The following is an 8003-nucleotide window of genomic DNA, read 5'->3' as shown; positions in this document are numbered from 1 at the left end:
CATCTTGCAACTTATCAACAGTAAAGGAATGTTCCAATTAGTAAGTGATTAATCACAGGTTGCTATGGATCCCAAACTATATTGAAAATCTATAGGGGAGAAGAATATTTCATGCACATACCTTCACCTAATATGTAATCACTACCTGGGAATTTAAACAACATTTATAAATAATATATATATATTCAAGTGCACAGACAGCAGCACAAAGTACTAATTATTTGATTGATTCTAATTGTCATTTAGAAGTATACTATTACCAGGCAACCATAATTTTAATGACAGTTTTGTTACAGTGTTTAAAATTAATTTATATTTTATTCTCAACAAACAAAAATAGAAAGGCTTAACATTTCTAGCTTAGATATCTTTTCATTGGCTTAGATATCTTTTCGTTGTATCAACAACAGAGACAAGTAAAATTGCACATGCAGAAGAATTTAACTGTGAGGTATGAGACACAAGAAAATGTGCAGTTTTTGAAAGATTATAAATGTTATAATGCTAACTTTTAGAAAAGCCTTATTAACATGCAAAGTGATATATTTTGTTTCATAACAAAAAAGTGGCAATGGTAAAAAAAAAAAGTCAAATTAAAAAGTCATCATATTTTTATTTTGTGGACAAGTCTTAGTAAATTGAGATACTATAATGATACTACCATCTCTGCTTGTGGATTATACATTCCATCATGATTTATCAAGCTATCTCACACAGACAGACCTGTTATTTTATGATTTCCAGTTTCCAGTTATTCATTTGTTGAAAAGATCTGTCAAATTTTATTCCAGGCTAGACAAGCATTAGTAAGTTTCAGATAAGTAATACCTATATTATGCTTAGATGCAACAGTAATGAATACAATAATGCTTTTTTTTATAAAGTAGATGATTAAGAGAAAAAATACAGGCTTGACAGTACTGAGCCATACCCCCCATGCTTTTTGATTTTTCAGTTAACTAATTCAAATTGTATTCAGTAGGAGTGGTGAAGAGTGAAGAATGAGGGTAAAAAAAAGAAGTGTGAAAAACCTCTAAATTCAAAGTTACAATACCAATTTACAGGTGAACAAGTACAATCAATCTCCATTGAGTCTAAATGTTTTGCAGTCCAAGTAAAACAGTACCTTTGACTACCAGAGTAAAAGACTGAAAAAGAAGAGTGTAACAATGTAACGGTGAGTGTAAAATCTTCATGAATACTTCTCAGAATCATATTCTATATATTGCTTCTTTACATCAGCACTTCCTTACTATTGATGTACAATCTGTGGTTTAACTACAATTCTGGGTTCTCTTCACAGGCACTAGAGAAGACAAGACCAAACTGAAATGATTATTTTCATCCCAAAGTAGACAACTAGAATAAGTGAACTGAAAATGCTTCCTCAGAATTATCTGCAATGGTGTCTTAAATTCAGCTAAGTTGAAATCTATTCCTTCTGTCTTTTACAGTCAGTACTCACTATAACATCACAGAGTCATCAAATAAATGAACTTGGGCCAAGCTTTTGTAGGCTCCATATATTGTTTACAGAAGGATCAATCAGAACAATTTGCTCAAATCCAGCTGAATTTTGAAAGTCTTCAAATATAGAGATTCCACAGTGTTTCTGAGAAGCATGTTCCCATGTTTAATCACTCTCATGTTAAAATAATAATTAAAATAATTAATTAAAATAATCATTAAAATTGAATTAGAATTTATATTATTCCAGGTAGTATCTGGAGCATCTTGTTCTACGACCACGCACTTCTGAGAAAAGCCTGGCTCTGTCTATTGTACTACTTATGTTTAGGTAGCTACATATGATCACTCCTTTTTTCAGCCTTTTCTAAGGCTGAAAAAAATCTGTGTCCCCTTGTATGTTTTGTAGTCCAGTCAGTTTTCCTATCTTGTAGTACACATACGCAGTTCGTATCTCATCAATTTACCTATTACAAAACGCCATGTTAAAAGCTTTGCTAAAGTTAAGGAAAACACCACCTAATGCTCTCCCCTTGCACACTGAGATAGTCAGTTCATCAATAAGAGTTATGATTGGTTAGTCATGATATACTTTTAGTAAACTAGTGAAAATGAAAGCAGAAATTATTGCTTCCTTAGGAAGATTGACTTCATAATAATGTCTGTAGCTGTTTTTCATTGGTGGGATATAGCAGAAAAGATGATGATCTAGTGGACATGATGACTTCTCAAATCATTGCTGTAGTTGAAGACAGGGTCATTCATCTCTTATTTCACGTTTGATTCTTCAAACGCTAAAAGTCACCTGACTGATTTATTTGTGTTCTGCACTCCCAGCTAAATAATATACACAGGGAGTTACTTTGCAAAATAAGATAAATAAGATAAATAAATAAATAAATAATAACAACAACAAAACTCAACAAGTAGCCCTACCTGTTGTCAAGGTAGCAAAAAGGGTCACCGTTTTTTGTTTATGATCTTTAGTTAACTCTCATTAAATTTCTGAAAATACTAAATTAGTTGGATCTTTTTTTTTTTTCCTGGATAACAGACAAAATAATAGATTTTGAATTTATTTGGGCAACATTGGTGATAGTGTCATGAAAAGGAATTTTTGAGACAGAGCAAAAAAATCATACTTTTCTTGTTGATGGTATACTGACCTTTCATTCTTCATCCTAATCTTTAGAGGGACATTAGAGAAGTGAGTCAGGACAATTCCTCTGAAATTCTCTGAATTTTTTGCATGGAAGAAAATTACCTCATGATTTTGCAATGACTGAGCAAACTGTACCAGAGGTGTTCATTCCTCTTTTATCCATAATCAGAAGAAAATAAAGTTTAGACTCTGATTTTTCTTAAAGTGATATTGAAACACAGTCAATAGTTAAGAGTGATATTGAAACACAGAAAATTCCTAAAGGCATTTCTATAATGATATTGTTGAGAATCTCAAGATGTAATAGCAAGTAAAATTGTGTTTGTGTCTAGAACAATCGGTCTGAAATGTTCCATTGTTTTTGTTTGTTTGTTTGTTTTTGCAGAGAGGGAGGAGAAAAAAGGGGGGTGCTGTGCTTTCTTAAAATTTGTATGTGTGGGTTTGTTTTTTTTTAATTTTTTCTGCTTGTTTGACTTCTCCTGTGAAAGATTAAAAAACCTTCAAAAGATAAAGGTTTTAATGGATCAGTGTGATGTTCCTGATCATAGTTAGACATTTTAAGAGGAGAATATTTTTATTTTGAAAGAATTCATTGAATACTAAATAAGATATCTGTAATATTAGTTTTTGTAAGGTACTTGGAGTTTTGGTAATAATTTAACATCCTGGACTAGAGAACAGGAATGTTGTTTTAATTTTGTGAATTTAGTAGTTTTAGCATCTTTATTCCTGCAAACTCAGCATTTCAGAGCTTGTGCATTCATCTTCACAAAGCAATTTTACTACCCACAACTGAATAAGAGTAGGTATATTTCACAAATCTCTAATGTATGAAATTACCAAACCAGACCATGAAAATACCATGGTCTGATTTTGGAGTGAGTTTTTTGTGATACAGATAACCTAAATATTCCTAATATACCCCTAATATCAGATAGTTATGAATTCATGTAATTTATCCTTTGAAGTATTAAAGAATATAGACTGAAATTATAGCTCAAATTTGTGCAAGGAGATCCTTCATCAATTTCACAGTTCCTTAGAAATATTCAGGAAGAAAGAAATAGGTAATATGATTGAATCAGTTGAAGTTTTTTAAAGTGTTGTTTTCTTAACTTTCAGAAAGATAGAAAGACAATGTAGGGGGGAACTCCCTGCACTGAACCTCAAAGTATTGTCACTTGAAAGCGTCTGTTTTCCTGAGTTTGGTGGAATAAAAAAAGTGTTTTAGAAAATCTTCAGTGCCCTACAAAGTGATTTGAAGTTCTTCTCTTAAGAGTCATGCATAGTATAGAGAGACACGGTTATAATTTTAGTCTGAAACAAAATACTCTCACTCATTCCTATTTTGTTGGCTACTAGAATTACATGGATTGATTCAGATGGCTTTTATAAAATTCTCCCTAGGCAGATTTTCTGGATATTTTCTCCAAACTTATATCATATTAAGAGATGAATATGCCAGTGAAATTAAGTTGCAGCAGTTTCAAGATGGCAGGAAATTCCACATTGGAAATTTGTCGATCTGTTAACTCCAGTTTGGAGAAAAAAGCACCTTGCTGTGATAACATTTGTCCTAATTAATATTTGAGGTATTCATCATATTTTAAAAGCATATTATTTAAAAGTGTGAGCAAAGAAATACTGTGATTATTTCTTCATTGAAATGACACTTTTTCCTTTCTTTTGTACACTATTTATTTTGTTTCTCTTCCATATTTTTACAAGTGATACTTTACATTGTATTACATAGCAGAAAGGCTACATCACCTCCCTGCCTACCCAAAGAGACTAAAGGTTTCCAGAAAATAATTTGTCAACTGATCTGCAATCAGTACAGTGACAAGATGCTACCTTTTATTATTTTTATTTTTATTTCTCATAAGATAAAATGTTCTTTTTAGAAATATTTCATATAATGAAATTGTATGAACACTCTTTTTTGGACAGATGACCATGAAATGGTAGAGTTCTCGATTCTTGGAGGAGCCAGGAAGGGAAACAGCAAAACTGCTATCTTGGACTTCTGGGGGGCAGACTTTGAGTCCCCTAGGATTCAGTCTTAGAGAGTTAAGGGGTCCAAGACAGCTGGTTGCTCTTCAAGAAGGAAGTCTTAAAGGCACAGGAACAGGCTGTCCCCCTGAACTGCAAAATGAGCTGGTAGGGAAGAAGACCAACGTGGATGAATAGGGAGATATTCTTGAGGCTCCAGGAGAAAAAAGAATCTACCTCCTGTGGAAGGAGGGATGGGCAATTCAGAAAGAATACAAAGATGTTGTTAAGATGTGCAAAGAGAAAATCAAAAAGGCAAAAGCCCAGCTTGAACTCAACCTAGCCACTGGGGTTAAAAAGGAACAAAAAAACTCTATTACAAATAAATGAACAGTAAGAGGAGGAACAAGGAGAATCTCCATTCTTTAATGGATGAGGCTGGGTATGTGACTACCAAGGATAAGGAAAAGGCAGAGGTTCTGAATGCCTTCTTTACCTCTGTCTTTAAAGGTCAGACAGTATCCTTAGGGTACTCCACTCTGACCTGGTAGTCTCGGCTGGGGAGCAGACAAAACCCCCCACAATTCAGGAGGAAACAGAGACCTGCTACTCCAACTGGACTGCCACAAGTCCATGGGGCAGGATGAGATTCACCCGAGAGTGCTGAGGGAACTGGTGGAGGTGATAGCCAAGATGCTTTCCATCATCTAACAGCATTCCTGGTCAACTGTGGAGGTCCCGGAAGACTAGAGACTTGCCAGTGTGACTTCCATCTACAAGAAGGATTGTAAGGAGGATCTGGGGAACTACAGGCCTGTTGGCCTGATCTTGGTGCCAGGGAAGGTTATGGATCAGATTGTCTTGAGGGAGATCACAAGGCATGTGCGGGACAGGGGATCAGGCCGAGCCAGCATGAGTTCATGAAGGGCAGGTCCTGCTTGACCAGCCTGATCTCCTTCTACAATCTAGTAACCTGCCTTGTTGATGAAGGAGAGGCTGTTGATGTGGTCTACCTTGACTTCAGCAAAGCCTTCGGCACTGTTTCCTACAGTATTCTCCTGGAGAACCTGGCAGCCCATGGCTTGGACAGGTAAAATCTTTGCTGAGTAAGGAGCTGGCTGGAGGGCCAGACCCAAAAAGTGGTTGAATGGAATTAAATCCAGCTGGCAACCAGAGTAGTGTTCCCCAAGGGTTGGTACTGGGGCCTGTCCTCTTCAATATCTTTACAGATGACCTGTATAAGGGCATTGAATGCACGCTCAGTAGGTTTGCAGATGACACCAAGTTGGCTGGAAGTGTCAATCTGCCGGGGGATAGGAAGGTCCTATAAAGGGATCTGGACAGGCTGGATTACTGGGCTGAAGCCAATGGGATGAGGTTCAATAAGACCAAGTGCTGGGTGCTGCACTTTGGCCACAACAACCCTAGGCAACGCTACAGGCTTGGGGCAGAGTGGCTGGAAGACTGCACAGAGGAAACAGACCTGGGGGTATTGATTGATGCTAGGCAGAAAGTGAGCCAGTAGTGTGCCTGGGTGTCCAAGAAGGCCAATGGCAACCTGGCTTGCATCAGAAACAGTGTTGCCAGCAGGAACAGGAAAGTGATTGTCTCCCTGTACTCAGCACTGGTGAGGCCGCACCTCGAGTGCTGTGTTCAGTTTCGGGCCCCTCACTGCGAGAAAGACATTAAGGCCCCGGAGCGGGTTCAAAGAAGGGCCACAAAGCTGGTGAGGGGTCTGGAGCACAGGCCTTATGAGGAGCAGCTGAAGGAGCTGGGATTGTTCTGACTGGAGAAGAGGAGGCTCAGGGGAAGCCTTATTGCTCTCTATAACTACCTGAAGGGAACTTGTAATGAGCTGGGAGTCGGCCTCTTCTCTCATGCAACTAGTGATAGGACTAGAGGGAATGGCTTCAAGCTGCACCAGGGCAGATTCAGGCTGGACACTAGGAAATACTACTTCTCTGAAAGAGTGACCAGGCATTGGAATGGGCTGCCCAGGGAGGTGGTGGATTCACTGACCCTGCAGGTATTCAAGGAATGTTTGGACGTTGCACTAAGGACATGAATTAGTGAGAACTTTTGGTGATAGGTGGATGGTTGGACTGGGTGATCTTGTGAGTCTTTTCCAACCTTAGTGATCCTATGATTATTTTATCTGTCTTTAAGCTAGGAAGAAAATTTGTGTAGAACGGGTTCTTTTTTTTTAAATATATCTTCTATTTTTTTTCAGTTATTCCTCATATGATATGTTGATTTATAAAAGAAAATGCCCCTGACAGAAATAGGATGCTGTATTTCTGTCTCTGGACTAAGAGACAGTTTGTGCTGAAATGCAGGAGGAAATCTGAGATATCAACCTTGAAGGATTAAAGAACATAATATGATTTGGGGGCATGTAACATAAAGCTACAATTAATAAACATGCAAATTGAGTTATTTTGCCTGATTAGTATGCACATTCCTGTGATGGCAAAATAATTCAGTGGGATTTTTTTGAGATATATTTCCATGTACGGATCTTCCAATGTGCACAGTGTTTGTACACCCACCCCAACTTCATGAAAAAGGTATTCAGAACTCCAAATGCCAATAAAAGGCAAAAGAGTAGCATAATACTAGTTCAAATCTTTTTCTTTAAGTGAGATTTAGTGAGCTAACATAATCTCCTCAAAGGAAAATACTAGAAGAAAACCAAAGGATTCCTACATGCCACCAACAGCAAGTTTTGGCAAACTAAGAGGAAAGGTTCATTCAGACTGATTTTTTATTTTAACTTAGGCCTCTTTCCTTCACTTTACCCAGACCAGTTCTTATAGTCAGAAGTATTTCAGTTCTGAATGTGCTGCCTTTATTCTAATCTGTGAAACATCCAGAAATACTCTGGGCACAAAGACCAACTGGCATAAAACAGACTATGTTTATGCAAGTCTTACAGTTTCCAAAGAGGAGGTGACAAATCTGCCTTTTGCAGATGTTCCCTGAGTAACTTGTAACTGCTGAATCATGCCCATGATTTGTCTGGTAGAGTGTTAGCCGGCCTGAGCCCAAAGCATGCCAAGGACTATTCTCACAATTTAATGGAGCAGGATAGCAGGTTCCAGTAGTTAACGGTCAACGGTTTACGGGCTGGTTCGGCCCGGTTCCGTGACTAGAAGGGCGGAGGGATCCGCGGATCCGCGCCCCCGGAAAAAAAAGAAAATAAGGGACCCCGAAATAATTGAAAACAGTGGCAACAATCTGAGGTAAAACAAAGTAATTTACTAAATATGGTATCAACAGAATTTTTATAAGGAGAGAGAATGTGAAATTGATAGTGGATCGGCCTTACCACAACGCTGAGATGAGAAGCGCAGGCAGAGAAGCGCAGGCGAGAAGCGCAGGC

This window comes from Meleagris gallopavo, chromosome 1 (assembly GCF_000146605.3).
Source record: "Meleagris gallopavo isolate NT-WF06-2002-E0010 breed Aviagen turkey brand Nicholas breeding stock chromosome 1, Turkey_5.1, whole genome shotgun sequence".
NCBI lineage: Eukaryota > Metazoa > Chordata > Aves > Galliformes > Phasianidae > Meleagris > Meleagris gallopavo.
Note: the sequence above shows the minus strand (reverse complement) of the source record.